Source organism: Eumetopias jubatus, unplaced genomic scaffold (genome assembly GCF_037043125.1).
Source record: "Eumetopias jubatus isolate StellerSeaLion01/CBP00866 unplaced genomic scaffold, mEumJub1_p1.0 scaffold_14, whole genome shotgun sequence".
NCBI classification, from domain to species: Eukaryota; Metazoa; Chordata; class Mammalia; order Carnivora; family Otariidae; genus Eumetopias; species Eumetopias jubatus.
In genome coordinates this window covers 101,728,581-101,745,216 of record NW_028274820.1, presented here as the reverse complement: position 1 = coordinate 101,745,216, position 16,636 = coordinate 101,728,581, and the positions used below count along the sequence as shown (strand labels likewise).

The following is a 16,636-nucleotide window of genomic DNA, read 5'->3' as shown; positions in this document are numbered from 1 at the left end:
TGGAAAAAAAACAGGTGGCCCGTGCTCTCAGACCCCGCGCGGGGCGTGGAGAGGGGCTCCAGGAGACCTGGGTTTCGGTGCCTAGATAAGGAGAGGGTCCCTGAACCTCTGCTGCCTCCGGCTGTGGGCGCCTGACCCATCGATCCACCTAAGTCCAGGGAAGACAGCGAGCTGGCCTTCAGAGCAGAAAGGCCAGAAAGGAAGGAAGCTGGAGGTGGAAAGGCCGTGGAGGCTGCAGAGGCCAGCAAGACCGGTTGCGGCTGTGTGGGTAGAAGAGTGTGCATGAGAGAAAGCTCATATGCCTGGGGGTATAGCTCAGGGGTAGAGCATTTGACTGCAGATCAAGAGGTCCCCGGTTCAAATCCGGGTGCCCCCTGCATGCACTGTGTGTTTTATCCCAAGAGGTCAGCCTTGCCAGCCCAGAAATTACATGCAAGCTAACCACATTAAATAAAGTTAAAAAAAAAAGGGGGGGGTGGTGAAGAGTGTCAAGGTACGATATCCAGTTATAATTAAGTCCTGGGATGTAAGGTACAGTGTGGTGGCAATAGCTAACATTACTGTGATATGTATTTGGAAAGTTGTTAAGAAAGTAGACTTTTAAAAAGATTTTATTTATTTATTTATTTAGAGAGAGAGAGAGAGAAAGTAGGGGAAGGGGCCGAGGGATAGAGAGAATCCCAAGCGGACTCTGCACTGGAGCTGATCTCACCACAGGAGATATGACCTGAGCCAAGGGCCCGACCAACTCAGCACCCCGGCTGCCTCTAAGAGAGTGCATCTTGGGGCGCCTGGGTGGCTCAGTCGGTGAAGCGACTGCCTTCGGCTCAGGTCATGGTCCCAGGGTCCTGGGATCGAGCCCCGCATCGGGCTCCCTGCTCGGCGGGAAGCCTGCTTCTCCCTCTCCCACTCCCCTGGCTTGTGCTCTCTCTCTCTGACAAATCAATCAATCAATCAATCCATCAATCTTTAAGAGAGTACGTCTTAAAAGTTCTCATCACCAGGGAAAAAATATATAACTCTATGAGGCGATGGATGTTACCTAGACTTGTGCGCTCATTTCACAGTATATACAAATATTGCATTATTGTGTCGTACACCTTAAACTAATACAATGTGAAATGTCAATTATATCTCAACAAAGGTGGGACAGTAAAAAGTAATTGGTGAAACTGATTTCCGTATTTTAGTGCAATAGATCCAAAACATTATCATTTCAACATGTAATCAATATAAACAGTTATAAATGAGATATTTTATGTTTTGTGGGACTTCTGGACTCTTTGAAATCTGGTGTGCACTTTCCTCCTAAAGCTCCTGTCCATCTGGACCAGCCACCTGTAGATGGTGGACCCTCCTGAGCGGTTTCTCACTGGTTTCTAGCAGTTTCGAGGGGGTAGGTGGGTATGCAGGTCAGGGTACAGAGAGGCTCCTTTTGCTCCCCACAGTGTGGTGGGCTGCTCCCCCAATTACAGGAAAGAGACCACGGTAGGCAGGTGGCTCTGGGAAGGTGCAGGAAACCCATGGATTTCCAGGTCCCCGGACAGCCACCTTCAATTTGCTCCGTAGCCCATAATATATTTAGTGAAAATGCTCTGATACAGGTGCTGAGGTGACTGGAGCAAAATGTGCTCAGAGCAAAATGTGCTAATTAAAGAGTATTCTTAGTGCTGATTTTTTTTTGTATTGCAATATGTATTTTGGTCACAAGATTTTCATAGGCATTGTCTTTTGCATTCCACTCAAAGCACATTTCTTCCACGTAGTATTTATGACAAATATTTCCACCAAAATACTTAAAGACAAAGCTCTTCAAATGAGTATGACATATGAGCAAAGTGGTGGCTAGCTCTCATTCTGTCACTTACTCTGTACTTTGGGACAAGTTGCTTTAATCCCCTGTGTCAGTGCCATCCTTGACGAGGATGGTGATGGTGGTGGTGGTGATAATACCGCCAAGATGGTTTTTAAATCATATCCATATATATGTATCTATATTCTATATATATCTCTCTCTTAGAATAGTTTCTCTAGCACATTAGAAGTGTTTCGATAAACATTAAGTCTAGTTCTCCCAGGTGTCTTGGGTGTAGCTACCAAAATGAGAAGATCTGTTTGCCCAGGCAGGGAGTGTAGCTCAGAAGTTAGAGCACTTGGCTGCAGATCGCAAGGTCCCTGGTTCAAATCCAGAAGTCCCCTGTAATTACCCGACAGTTCCCTCCAACCGGCTGCAGTCTTGCTCACGGCACGGCATGCATGCAGGGACTTTTGAGTCTCTGACTCTGGGGTTGCCCTTCTCATAGGACTAGGAAGGGGTGAGTTCTCTTCTTATAGAGAGAAATGGCTGCGGGCAAGTAATGTCATTATTTTTATTAGATTACATGAAAAAGCAAGTGCAATGCAGTGTGTAGGTTATGCTTCCATTTGTGTTTATTAATGAAGTCCAAGGGAGCCTATGCATTAGCGACATGTACAGACTGGAAGATCGTAAAAGAAACTGTTAATCTGGCTTTCCTCCAAGCACCAGAAGAGGGAAGCTTGTCAGATGAGGAAGAGGGAGAATTTTGACGGCGTACCTTTTTCACATTTTATTCTTTAAATCTATTTACTTATTCTTAAGATTTTATTTTTTTAGGGGGCACCTGGGTGGCTTACTTGGTTAAGTGTCTGCCTTTGGCTTAGGTCATGATCCCAGGGTCCTGGGATGGAGCCCCCCCCCCCCCCCGGGACTCCTTACTCGGCGGGCAACCTGCTTCTCCCATTCTCTCTGTCCCTCCTCCCTGCTCATGCTCTCTGTCTCTGTCTCTCTCTCTCTCTCAAATAAATAAAATCTTTAAATTAAAAAAATTTTAGGGGCGCACGGGTGGCTCAGTCAGTTAAGTGTCTGCCTTCGGCTCAGGCCATGATCCTGGAGTCCCGGGATCCAGCCCCACATCCGGCCCCCGGCTCGGCAGACGGCCAGCTTCTCCCTCGCCCCTCACCCTACTCGTGCTCGCTCGCTCTCTCTCTTGCTCTCAAATAAATAAACAAAATCTTTTTTTAAAAAACATTTTATTTTTTTAGTTTTAGGTTCGCAGCAAAATTGTGAGGAGGGTACAGGAATTTCCCATATACCCCTGCGTTCCACCCACCCCCAGCCGCCCCCACTATGAACACCCCCCACCAGCGCGGTACGTCTGCGACCGTGATGCACATCACAATCACCCGTGGGTTGGGACAAATGTACAATGACATGCATTAATGATTACAGTATCATGCAGAGTACCTCCACCCCCCGCTAAAAATCCTCTGTCCTCTGCCTGTCGATCTCTCTTCTCACTCCCAAAACCCCTGGCGACCACTGAACTTTTGACCGTCTCCATAGTTTTGCCTTTCTCGGGAAGCCATACAGTATGCAGCCTTTTCAGATTGGCTTCTTCACTTAGTAATAGGCATTTAAGTTTTCTCCACGTCTTTTCCTGGCTCGTGAGCTCATTTCTTTTCGGCGCTGAATAATATACCGTTGTCTGAATGCGCCACAGTTTATCCATTCACCTCCTGAGCGACAGTTGCTTCCAACAGCGTATTTTTTGTACCTTTTAAACACTGTATCACATGAATTCTGCGAGTTCAGTGTTTATCTTTTTAAAATAAAATATACAATTTAAAAATAAATCATATAGGGCGCTTGGGTGGCTCAGTTGGTTAAGCGACTGCCTTTGGCTCAGGTCATCATGGTCCTGGAGTCCCGGGATCGAGTCCCACATCAGGCTCCCTGCTCAGCGGGAAGTCGGCTTCTCCCTCTGACCCTCTTCCCTCTCATGCTCCCTCTCTCTCATTCACTCTCTCTCTCAAATAAATAAAATCTAAAATAAACAAACAAACAAACAAACAAATAAATAAGTAAATCATATAAGGTCTCACCCACCCAGACTGGTGGGGAATCCAGCATGGGTCTGTTTGAATGTCCTCCCCGTTTCCGCTGTGTTTTGCCAGAATCCCCAGTGTGGACAATCTGCACCGAGGCCCATCCTCAGCCAGGTCGGCTCCGGCCTCTTCCAGGCAAGCAGCTCTGTGGGGCTCCCCCCGCTAAGGCCTGAGCCCCTGGCGCTCCCCGGTTCTGCTGGAGTTCTCTCCCAAGACTCTGTGTTCTCTACCTGTCCTTCCCATCATGCTCCGGAGGCTCCGGCCAACCCTTACCCAGCGAGGTCCACCTTCCTCCACCTTGCAGACAAATACAAGTCCATCTGTGTGATGGGGCTTGATGCCTACTAAAGGCAGCCCACCCAGCCTGGCAATCTCATTTTGCTTGTGCAAACACACACCCTCACACTCACCCACACAGAAATTCTCAAAGACAAGTAGAAGCATGGTAAGTGGACATAGGAGCCAAATTAAACAAGTGCCAAAGGTGAGACTATTTGAAGATCAAAAAGAAAAATCAGTGTAATTGACTGAAACACAGAAAACATGCATTTAAAAATCCATTAATCCATAAGGATATGTATATATTTTTAAAGCTTTCACTGGTCAAATCTGGAGGTTGCTAAGGCATCGATTCATTATTCTGAAAATTCATAAATAAAAGGAAAGAATCAAGCATTTGTTCTATACCTTTGCTATTAACTATATTCCAAGAGAACCAAATAGCTGGTAAAGGATATCTTTCCTTATGAAAGAATTTGAGCTAATGAGGTAGAGGATTTGAATAAAACCATTTGCAGCTCCTAATGACATAAGAGATGTAAGCAAGTATCACCAATGCCTGCTAAAGCCATGAGATAAATGTTTGATGGGGAAACTGACAAGGTTAACAACCCGTCAACACACCACTTAGTCCCGATTCCACAAAAAGAGCAACAAGCAGACATGAGGAGCATCCTTATCCAGAGGAAGTACACAGTCCTTCCAGTGACATCTTCTTGCCAAAGGTTGAACTCTGATCAAGCCTCTATCTCTAATGAGCTTGGCCATGTTGAAAATATGATGGTTAATTTTACATGTCAACTTGACTGATCACAGGGTTATAGATATTTAGATAAACATTATTTTGGGGTGTGCTCGTGAGGTATTTCCAGATGAGATTAGCATTTGGATCAGTAAAACCTAAGTGAAGCCAATTGCCCTCCCAATGCCGATGGGCATCATCCGATCTGCTGGGGGCCTGAATAGAAGGAAAAGGCAGAGATGGGGCAAATCGCTCTCTCCCTATCTGAGCTGGGACATTGGCTTCTCCTGCCCCAGACTAGAAGTTACATCAGCAGCTCTCCGGTTCTCAGGACGGGAGGCTTGGACAAGAACCACATCACCAGCCTTCCTGGGTCTGTAGTTTGCAGATGCGCGATCATGGGACATCTCAGCCTCCAAGGTCACAGGAACCAATTCCTTATCATAAACCCCTCTCTCCCTCCACCACCATCCCCTCTGTTGCTTCTGTGTCTCTGTCTCTGTGGAGAACCCTGACCAATAACTGAATGATGGATGCCACTACTTTTGTATATATTTGAGATTTTCCATAATAAAAAAATTAAAAATCCCTTTCCCATAGATAAGTATTTTTAAGTATAACAGAAGGAAATTATGCTCCCCAATTTAAAAAAAATACTATTTTCGTTTTCTGGTTCTGATGACAGTTTGTATCTTACATTAATCAGCTGTGCGTCGGTGTGTGAGGACAGCAACTCTCTTTATTCCCCTTCGCACCATGGAGAAAGGCTGACTTCTAAGGCAACTTCACTGAAGAGCAAGGAGAATCAAAAAAGCATGCTCATAGAACCAGTCACTATGGTTTCAGGCTCATTGGCGGCATCAGGAGCATCACCAGCAACACAGGGTGAGGTCACGAGTGGATGGATGGGGGCAATGAGTTCTAGCTGCTTGGTGCTCCTCCAGCCAGCTCGGCTCTCACCTCAGGGATTGGCGAAATGACTCAACTCGCCCAGAGGTTTGGGGGGTGGGGGGGGTAGTGCTTCCCTCCAGCTCCTAGGACACTCCCACTTTGGTTTATACGTGGGCTGGTGATACCCCTAAAACGTGAAGATAATATTGCCCGGTGAACATGAATCTAGAATCAGCACGCAACCGATGGGATTGGCCATCAGCAGAAGTGCCCCCGAGAGATGTGTTTTTGAGCAGGTGCACTCAAAGGGACTTCTTGAGACGGGAATATCGGTAAAAGGGAGCTGTGACTTCATTAATTGCATCATAGCCTAACAGCCTACAGTATCGGGCGATGCGCTGTTATGTCCCAAATATTTCAGAAGACAAAGCACACAGTAAGGACCTGGCTGGTGTTTCGTCTAGTCCTGCCACGCAGAGACCCGATTCACTCTGTGTTAGAACTTGCAACATGGTCCACAAGCTTTAGTCCCAGAGTTAGACTGTCTGGGCTCCTGAATTTCTCTAAGCCTTAGTTTCTTCATCTGCAACTTGGGGATAATAATCATGCCCAGCTCAGGGGTGGACTTGAAGACCCAAGGTGACAATTCACAGAAAGCGTTCAACGCTGAGTCGCAGGAAGGCCCCCGCAAGAGCTGTCTTGTAAGGATGGAGGGTCCTGGGGTCAGTGGAGGGGAGACGGGCAGCCGAGTCTTCCTGCAGTTCAGGTGTGGCCGGTCAGAGTGGAGATGGTAACTAAGATTTCCTGCCCCTCTGGCTCCTATCCCACCCCAGCCCCCGCCCCCCAGCCAGCCAGCCAGGGAGAGCTTGCGTCCTTAATACCAGGGGGAAGGGATGAGCCTGTAGATGCAAACTGTCAATGCTCAGCTTTCACGTTCCAGCCATCTGGACGCTGGGGGATTCAGACCATACAGACTGGCACCTGCAGCCAACTCCGTCCCAGCAAGGAAGGGCCACATGGGCATGGTGGCAAGTACCAGGGAGCCAAGCAGAAGATGCAGACAGGACCAGCATGGGATCAGAAGGTTCCAGTGCTCACAATGGGGTCAAGACGAGGTGGCAGACCAGACGCCCACCCGCCCCGACAGCTGAGGTACTCCGAAACTCCTTCAGAACTTAGGCACAGCACAGGGGAAGTTGTGGGGGAACCCAGAGTTGAGTCATTCAATTTCTGTCATTCAGCAGGATTGGACACAAAAGAGACATCAAGCTGTTTTGTAGAAAAATGAAGTGACGTATCCTCTAGCCCTCCGTTTGTGAACCAAGACTCAAACACACTTACCAGGTCGGAGAGTGGAGACACGAGGCAGGGAAGGGGTACATGCGTTCAGGACATGGGGTGACAAGACTCAGCCACCTAGTAGGGGCAGCCAAGGACACACTGAGATGCCCACTCTGGTGGGTGTGAGTATTCTGGCCTCCAGACAAGGGACAGTACTTTGGAATGGGAATAATTCATGAACAACTTCTGTGGCCTGAGCAGAAAACCCTCAAGAACATTCGATTCCATTTGCTCTGATTGCAGCCTCACTAAGCAACCTTCTGACAGCTAATTTGGTTTCCCGGGGAACCTGGAGGGCGTTCTGGCTTCCTGGATCTGTATTGAGAGGTGGGCTGGGGAGGTGTTGAGAGCCGGGTCAGATCAGGGGGCCTCTTCGGATTCGGGGGTCTGGCGTGTGGGCCTGGGAGCCGAGCTCCATACCGGGGCGACCACACTGAGGTTGTGCCAGTTGGGGATTAGCAGACCCCATTCCGAAGCAGACTGTTAGCACCCTGCTGAGGGCCAGAGTCTGTGTTGAGACCTGGGAGGACCACAGGGGTGGGGGGGGACGCGTGACAGCCGCCGGGAGGGCCACGTCACCGAGCCATGTCCTGAGCCTGACATTTCACTTTGAGGAAGCAATCGTAGGGAAATCATGAGAAGTGGGCAACACGTGTGCTTGTGTTTCATCGAAGTGTTGTTCATAATCCTGGAAAAAAATCATCCACTTTCCAACACTCTTGACTGTCTTTTCTTTTCTTTTCTTTTCTTTTTTTAAAGAAAGGCAGACCGCCGCGCACCGCACCTCATCTGCATGCGTCTGGAGTCTTGGGAGCTTGACTGCCTACATCCTGTACAGAGGCACCCGAGAGCTTGTTTGGAGGTTCTAGCACAGGGAGCAGCTACTAGTAGACCCTCGAGCAGGGAACCATCCTCCTCTACCAGGGAAGGCCAATCTCACTTCAGAATCATCTCAATACAAGAGCAGAAAGTTCTATCCAATAGTACAGGACAACATAACCAAGAAAGATTCAACAGAAATGCGATGATGGCTCACTATTAGAAATGCATCACCGCCGAGCAGGGGCTCTTTGAGAGCAAGCGCCCGGTGCCCAAACCCCGGGCCCTCCCGCCTGCCGACACCTGGGCTGGTCCTTGCCCGCTCCCCGCCCCCCACAGTTTGGGGCTGCAGCTTTCTCTTCCTGCCGGCGGCCAGAGGCTGGGAGGCCGGGGGCCTCCCCTGGGGTGAGCCCTGAAAAAGCCTCTGATCAGTCCCAGGTCTTAGTCCCTGGGAAAGGAAAGCAAAACAGAGCAGGAGAGGCAGAAAAAGAAAGCAAGCATCCTAGATGTGGAGGGAATGGGTAGGATCCCTCCGGTACCCGGTAATCACTACCGGCATCATCATCACCGGCATCACCTGGGAAGAGGGGTGTTCACGCGGACATAGGTGCGCAGGCGGGAGATGGAGAGCAGCTTCTGACAGGTGTGGAGCTGCGTGCTCAGAGAAGGCGCTCGGGCAGCTCCCCAGGAGGCCCACCGTGGGAGCACAGCTTGGCAAAGACTGGAATTACGGAAGTATCTTATTTAAAAGGACAGAGGGAGGTGGGGGTATAGCTCAGGGGTAGAGCATTTGGCTGTAGACCAACAGGTCCCCAGTTCAAATCCCAGTGCCTCTATGTGGAGGCCCTTTCCCTCCAGTGGGAGGACAGCTCCTTGCTACCCCCTAGGCCCAGCCTCCTGGAATCTAGCTTTCCAACAAGTAGTGAAGACTGAGTGTGTCATGTTTACCTCAGCCATACTCATGTCCTGAAGGGATAGAGGAAACCTGCCCTAGGCTTTCTCAGTGTTTCCCTTGTGCCTAATTATTACCATCCTGATTTTATTTGTTTATACCAAGCTTGCTTCAAAAACAAATTGAATCCAAGGCAGCTCGCAATAAAAGATACATAAAAGTCCAACCGATCAAACAAGTATAAACAGGGCTGACTATATGAGGTTGTCAAAATCATGGCGACAGAAAGCAGAAGGGGGGATGTCAGGGGCTGGGGGCAGGGGGACGGGCAGTTCTGGATGGACAGGGACAGTTTGGGAAGATGAAACAGGTCAGGAGACAGAGGGTGGGGATGGTTGCACAGCCACTGAGTATACGTAATGCTGCTGAATTGTACACTTAAACATGGTTAAGGCGATACATTTTATGTTCTGTATTGTTTACCACAATTTTTTAAATTGAAAGGGGGAAAAAAGGCAAGGACTGAACATTCAGAGAGGAGGTAAATAATCATCCCTGAGAGCCCAGGTTAGGAGAAGCTACTATTGCTGAAAATAAAACTCATCTCTGAGCTTCCTGGTAATCAAACAGGAGTAGAAACCTGCCTATTTATCAACGGAGTGAAATATTTCATTAGCTCTGAAAAACAGCAGGCATTCATATGATAGGTCTTTATAGATGGAACACTGGAGAGATGGTTATTGACAGGGCAGCCAGGTACGGAGGCACAGGTTGTGTATTATACAACTCCACCAGTTACATAGTACCCTGCCGTTATGCATTATAGTGACCCTAGATATTGGCCACATTTTACCCCCTTTACAAAAAAAAAAAAAGAGTAGAAACTGTGCAACACACACATATGTATACATGTGAATGTGTGTGTGTGTGCGTGTGAGTGTGTGTGTGCATGTGTGCATGTGTGTGTGGAGGGGGCAGAGCTCACCAGTTAACTACCCAATATACATTCTTCCCTCTTCCTTAGTTACAGAACCCTGATTTTATAGAGCAGTTATGTCCACCCAAAAGACCACATTTCCTGGCCTCTCTTTGGCTAGGGGAGGCAAAGAGGGATAAGATGCAGTCATTGGACAAGACTTCTGGGAAAACTTCAGAGAAGGACAAATACGACATGTCCCTTTTTTGGCCATTACTCCTGCTTCCTACTTGGAGCACAGATGTGATGGTTGGAGTACCAGGTGCCACCTTGGACCATGGGTCAACCTTGAGGATGGGATCCACATTTCAAGAAAGGCTGACCAGAGAGCTAAAAGGAACTTGTGTCCCTAAAGACACCCTGGAGTGGCCATGCCAGTCCTGGTCTGCTCATCACCACCCACCCTTTGCAAAAGAAAGGCGTGTATATCTAGCTCGTTTACACCACAAAGGAAATGTGTTTACAGCACAAATCAAGATGAGTCAGAAGGCTCATGCCCTTTCCCCATCAACTATGAAGTATCAAGGACCTAGCTCAGTAGGTCTGAGTTACTCACTAGAAGGAGCATTTCTAAGAAGGCTACTTACTTGACCAGGAAACTCCCACTGTTACAGTCAACTGGGTGTTCCTGAGGTCTTCCTAGCTCCCCCTGTGACAATGTATAGCAGTGCAAGGAAAGATCCTTCTACGGGTGCACGTTTTGTGGGGCACCCAGCTCCACCTGGTCCAAGCCCACCTCTCTGTGGAGTAAAGAAAGCTCAGGGGCCATGTGCATTTGGCTGCTTCCTTGCCTGTAAGCTCCCCCAGGAACTTCCTGTCTTTCCCACTAGAAATGCACAGTACAGTAGTGAGCGAGTCTGCCCCCACCCCCACCCCACCCCCTGCACAACAGCACTCTCATTTCTGCGTTCTGCAGCTGAATGCAGTTTCTGACTGGTGGAGTATGACGCGCCTGTTGGTTGGAAAAGGTAGTTCTACAGAGGGCTTGCATGACTATCTTAACAGAGTAGTGAAGTCATCCCTCTATTCCGGAGGAGTTCATGGTCAGCATGTCCTCGAGCCTGGTGCCCTTCAGTATATACGTTGTGAAAGCAAGCACGAGCCTGGTGCCGTTCAAAGTGTCGTCCATGAGCTCTCTGTCAATGCTTAGGAATTCTACAACAATCTGACGTTAGCCAGCTCTGGTGCTGGGGGCGGGCGGTGGGCCTCAAAGTCTGCAAGTCTGATGCACTGCTATTGAGCCGTGACAGAATTTTGGAAAATAAAAATAAAGCTCATCCTTTGCTGCAGACCGTTGGAAAAGCTTTGCTCGACTTCATCCCCCTTGGAGATGCATTTGTTAGCAGCGTGGAACATAAGGCACTTCAGGATTTAGCTCGCTGTGGCAGTCAGAGCCCTCGGGTCCAGCCACGGAAGCCAGATGGAGCCTCAAACGTTTATTACAAATATCTATCGCACCAGGAAGGAGGAGGAGGAGAGTAGACTCAGGCAAGCTTTCTAGGAAATGCCCCGAGCCAAGCTGCAGACCCGGCGTGCTGAAGAAACACCCGCACCCACCGCCACCACCCAGCACTGGGGCCAGTCTGTTTCCACCAGAAGCCAGCACATGCACCACATCTGTCCCAAACACTCAAGGCACCATCCCGACACCATCCAGACACAGCCGCCAAATCACAAACTAGAAAGGATCAATTCGCTTATATCAAAAGGTAAATTCGTGCAGGACTAACATTGAGAAGCTGGCAATGAACATTCTAGTTCAGTGAGCAGCACCTTACCCCGGGTCTTCACTTTCTGCCGGAATACCACGCCAGGTACAGACTTCGTGGTCTCAGATGGAAACTTCAGGGATCTTCCAAGCTGATGCCGAGAAGGGGTGGTGCTTTTTTGGAAAAGGAGGATAGTTGGGGTATGAGAGGGCGCGTTTATAGTTGCCCGGACCTAGCAGTTCCGTACCGAGTCCGAAAGAGCAGCCTGTGTGTGGAACTGTAAGTTTATTAGTTACACACTTTCCTCAACAGGAGGGGGTATAGCTCAGTGGTAGAGCATTTGACTGCAGATCAAGAGGTCCCTGGTTCAAGTCCAGGTGCCCCCTTCAAAAACCTGCTTTTTCCTCCTTCACCTGAAATGACAAACTTGAATTGTATAGCCACTGCCCTCTAGTTCCCCGGACTGGACGAGGCTGGCTTGAGCCGACGAACCAGCACACTCCTGGTCATTCCACGGACTCGGCACTGCCTGAGGACAGCGACAAGACCGAATCCATCCCAGACGTCCTCTTTGGGGGTCTGCTTCCCCAGACCCGCAGTGGTCCCAACTTCAGTATCACCCAGGGTCCTGTCCAGAGGCAAAAGCCGCCTCCGTTATTTTAACAGAGAATTTAATATAAATAATCGTTAACGAGTGCATCAGTTTCCTAAAGCAGCTGTAACAAAGTACCACAAGCTGGGTGCTTAACACAACAGAATTGTATTGGGGCACCGCTCTGGGGCCCAGAGTCAGAAATCAAGGGGTGGGCAGGGCACACCCTCTCTGAAGAGGAGGCTCCTCCCTGGCTGTCATCTCCCTGTGTGTGTCTCTCCTCTTCCTACCAGGACCCGGTCATGCTGTGCCCCGACCCTCTCCACCGTGACCTCACCCCAGCTAGCTGTCTCCCCCATGACCCCATCCAAGTAAGGCCGCATCCTGCGGTACCAAGGGAAAGATTTCAGCGGATCTTTTTGGAGCTCCGACCCATAACAACCAGACCGTGGAGAACTGATAGACGGAAAGGAGGGACTGAGTATCACGGAGGTAGTAGCTGTCAGAAGCGCTCAGGCTCCGGGGGGCCGGGGAACAAACAGAGGAGGAGGAACTTGGGAAATCTCACGGGCGTGGGGGGTTCTCTGCGGATCCTGGCCTCAGATCCCTAAGGAGGCACTGGTGTCCCCCAAGAGTCGTGGCAAGGCAGGTCCTGCGAGCACCAAACTGCAGGGGGCAATCACGGCTGCTCCTGCGACGGGCTGTGGCTGCTAGGTGACCCCGACAGGAACCACCGCAGGCGGAACAGGTGCCTGGTCTGGCTCCCACCTTCCCGTCTCCCTCCCAGAGCCCTACGGGGACCAACCGGGAAGCCACCTGGCAAAGGATAAGCGTGGTTTACAGAGTCTCAGAGCCAGCATCGCAGGGCAGAGCCCAGAAAGGGGGACTTGGAGCCTAGGGACAGTCATTTCTTCAGGTGGCTCATCTCACCCAGCAGTTTAAGGGTTGACTACGTGGAGAGCTGAGGCGATGAGAGAGGGCTCTGGCTGCATCCGAGGGTGTAGCATTGTGTGGAGGGCTCCGAACCACCTCCAGTCCGTGTGTCTTCTACCCTTTAAGTGGTGCGCATTCTGGGTCTGTTTTCAGGTGCTCAGCACAAAAACCACAATACAGATGTTACGACAGATCCTTGCAGCTGTCAGGGAAGGCTTCCCAAGTTGCTGCTCTCGCACAGGACCTGAAGATGGAGAAGTTGCCCAGCTGGGGGAGAAAGCAACCTGGGGCCACTTCTTCTAAAGCAGGGCAATGAGTTAGCAGTAAAGCAGGTCCTGCAACTCAGCCTCCGAGCTGAAGGGGCGGGAGTTCTGGGTGTGGCTGCACAGTGAAAGGGTATTAATTGGATCTCACCAGTATAGCAGGGGGTATAGCTCAGGGGTAGAGCATTTGACTGCAGATCAAGAGGTCCCCAGTTCAAATCTGGGTTCCCCCTGGCATTTTAGCCACTGGTGGTGGTGGTGGTGGTGGTGGTGGTGGTGGTGGTGGTGGTAAAGAAGTTCCAATTTCCTCTCCTTCTGCTGAATCTGGTTTCTGAGTTTTCTTGCAAAGGGTGAAGAAGCAGAGATCACACCCAAGCAGGCAGCTCTGCTCAGGTGATGTGTTTGTCCCCTCCTCTGATCTCCCCCCACTCCCCTCACCTGGTCCCTGCACTCGCCAGTGCATACTTGGTCTCCTGGCTGAGGGTGAGGACTCTGTCCTTTGAAGGTAGCCAGAAGGAAATCTGAGATCATCTATAAAAGGACAATATTTCAACTGCTGTATGACTTACCAACAGTTGCAAAGGAAGCCAGAAAGCAGTACAATAACACATTCCATATGTTGAGAGGAAATCACAGTCAGCTTTGAATTCTATTCCCAGCCAAACTATTCTTCAAGAACAGACAAAAGCTGAGAGAGTTTACTGCCAACAGACTCTCACTAAAGCAAATTTTAAATATATACTTTAGAGAAAAGAAAAGTGATCCCAAAATGGGAGATCTGAGACAAAAAAAGGAATGTTGAACAAAGAAAATATAAGATATGTAAATAAATCTAAAAAAATCATTGACCATATAACATAATGCTAATGTATAATTTATAAAGTTTTCTTAAAAAGATAAAACTAAAATACTGGTTCACAATAACATACAAGGAACGGAGTGATAAGAGTTAAAGTATCTTTATGTAATTTGTGAGGAGGATAAAAATATTGATTAACATTAGAATTTTAAGATTTGAAAGCAGAAATTTCTAGGGTATCATTTCAAAAGTTGTGATTTGGCCAGGCAAAAGGGGATAAAAGAATGCAGGGTATATGCTGGCAGTCTTGCTAAACATTCATTAATTCTAATAATTTCTTTGTTGATTCTTTTCGATTTCTTACGTATATGTTCATACCGTCTAAGTAATTTGCAAGTTTTATTTCCCTTGTTCCAGTCCTTAAGATGTTTCTTTTTCCTACCTTATTGTACCGATTAGGCCCTCAAGTGTAATGTTGAATAAGGGTGTTAATAGTAGATATCTTGACTCATTCTGATTTCAAATGAAAAGCTCTCAACCTTTTACCATTAAGTACATATCATGAACTATACTTTTTCTAAGTGATCTTTATCAAATTAAGGAATTTTTCTTCAATTTCTAGTTTGCAAAAAAAAATTTTATCATGGATGTGAAATTTTATCAAACCCTCTTTTTGCATCGATTGAGATAATCATATGATTTTTCCTCTTTTAGTCCATTTACATGGTGAATTACACTTACTGCTTTTTGTAAAATTTAACATACTTTGGATTCCAGATATAAATCCAACTTAATCATGAAGTCCTATCCTATATATATATATATATCAGATATATATATATATTTGTCAATTCTGTTAGATAATAATTTAATTTTTTGTACCTATGTTTATGAGTGAGATTGGTCGATGCATTCTTTATACCGTCCTTTTTGGGTTTTGGTAGCAAGATTGTGCTAATCTCGTAAAAGGAGTTATAGAATGTATATATCTTTTCTATTCTTAGATTTTTATGTAAAAATAGTTATTTTTGTATAGTTACTGCTTATTTAAGGATGAGACAAAACTCACCAGTAAAACCATCTTACCTGAATTTTTTTGTGAAAAAGTTTCAAATAACAGTTTGAATAAAGTAACTACTTAAAACTTAGAGGACTATTCAGCTTCTCTATTTTTTTCTTGTGTCAGCTTTATCAAGTTGTAGTATTTTTTAAGTTCTTGCTCAATTTCAGCACAGCATAGTAGCAAAGTCTTTGGACGCTTAACACATAATACGTGGGTTCAAATTCTGGGCTCTGAGTGGACTTGGTGAAATTGATTAACTCCCTTAGCCTCAGTTTTGCCATATATGAAAAGGGCATGATTATAGAAATGAGCACAGTGATAATGCCTTATTTGTGGAGATGTTATGAAAATTAAATTAACATCTTTAAAGTACATAAAATCATGCCTGCCACACAGTTTAAGTTCCTTGTTCATGTTTGTTAGATTTTTAAATTTTTTGTATATTGTTTTTCATAATGTTAAATAATCATTATTTTAAAATCTAGAGAATCTGCAGTTTTGCTTTCTACTTTTTGATATGTTTATTTGTTTCTGTTTATTTTTCTTATCAGTTTCATGAAAGCTTAGTCAATCTTTTAAAAAACCAACTTTTGGCTTTGTTAGTCCTGTCTATTGTGTGTTTGTTTTCTATTTCATTAATTTCTGCTCTTTTCTTTCTTCTCTCATAATGTTCTTTTATCCAGTTTTTCTAACTTCTTGAGATGGATTTTTAGTTTATTTCTATTCTTTTCTAACATATTGCTCAAAGCTACAAGTATTTCTCTAAATGCTGATTTTCTTTATCCATTCATCTTGTATTGGATAAAGAAAATGTCACACACACACAAACACACACACACACACACACAGTGGAATGTTATTCAGACATTAGAAAGAAGGAAGTCCTGCCATCGGTAACAACATAGATGAAACTGGAGGGCATTGTATTAAGCAAAATAAGCCATTGACCACCCCCCCGCCCAAAAAAAGGGTAAATGCTGTATGGTATCACTTTTTGTGAAAAAAAAATTTTTTTAAGTCAAACCCAGAAACAGAGAGTGGATTGGTCATTGCCAGGGGCTGACGGGTGGAAGAAATGGGGGGATGTTGGTCAAAGGGTAGAAACTCAGTTATAAGGTGAATAAGTTCCAGAGATCTAATGTATATCATGGACATTGTAGTTAATAATACTGTATTGTAAACTTGAAAGTTGCTATGAGAGTAGATCTTAAACACACACACACATACACACACACACACACACACACAAGTAACTATGTGGGGTGATGGTGTGTTAATTTTTTTTTTCAGTCCCCTCTACCACAAATTATGCAATCGAGTTTCCCACATTTGGGGAAATCACAGGGGTCAGCACATCGGATTGCAATGAATGAGCCTCACCCTGGAAAAACCACCTTCATGATCATGGTATCTCCCCTGCCATGTAAGTAT

At 46.8% G+C, this 16,636-nt stretch overlaps 3 non-coding genes and 1 pseudogene across 3 annotated transcripts; 3 read left to right on the top strand and 1 right to left on the bottom strand.

The window, feature by feature from the left end:
* The first annotated feature begins 304 nt into the window (after positions 1-304).
* Positions 305-376, top strand: TRNAC-GCA (transfer RNA cysteine (anticodon GCA)). The gene has a single exon. It is a non-coding gene; the product is annotated as a tRNA-Cys (tRNA).
* Positions 377-11,869: 11,493 nt separating this feature from the next.
* TRNAC-GCA (transfer RNA cysteine (anticodon GCA)) lies at positions 11,870-11,941 on the top strand. Its single transcript has one exon. It is a non-coding gene; the product is annotated as a tRNA-Cys (tRNA).
* Positions 11,942-13,504: 1,563 nt separating this feature from the next.
* Positions 13,505-13,576, top strand: TRNAC-GCA (transfer RNA cysteine (anticodon GCA)). Its single transcript has one exon. It is a non-coding gene; the product is annotated as a tRNA-Cys (tRNA).
* Positions 13,577-16,462: 2,886 nt separating this feature from the next.
* On the bottom strand, positions 16,463-16,636 carry LOC114211796 (U1 spliceosomal RNA; annotated as a pseudogene).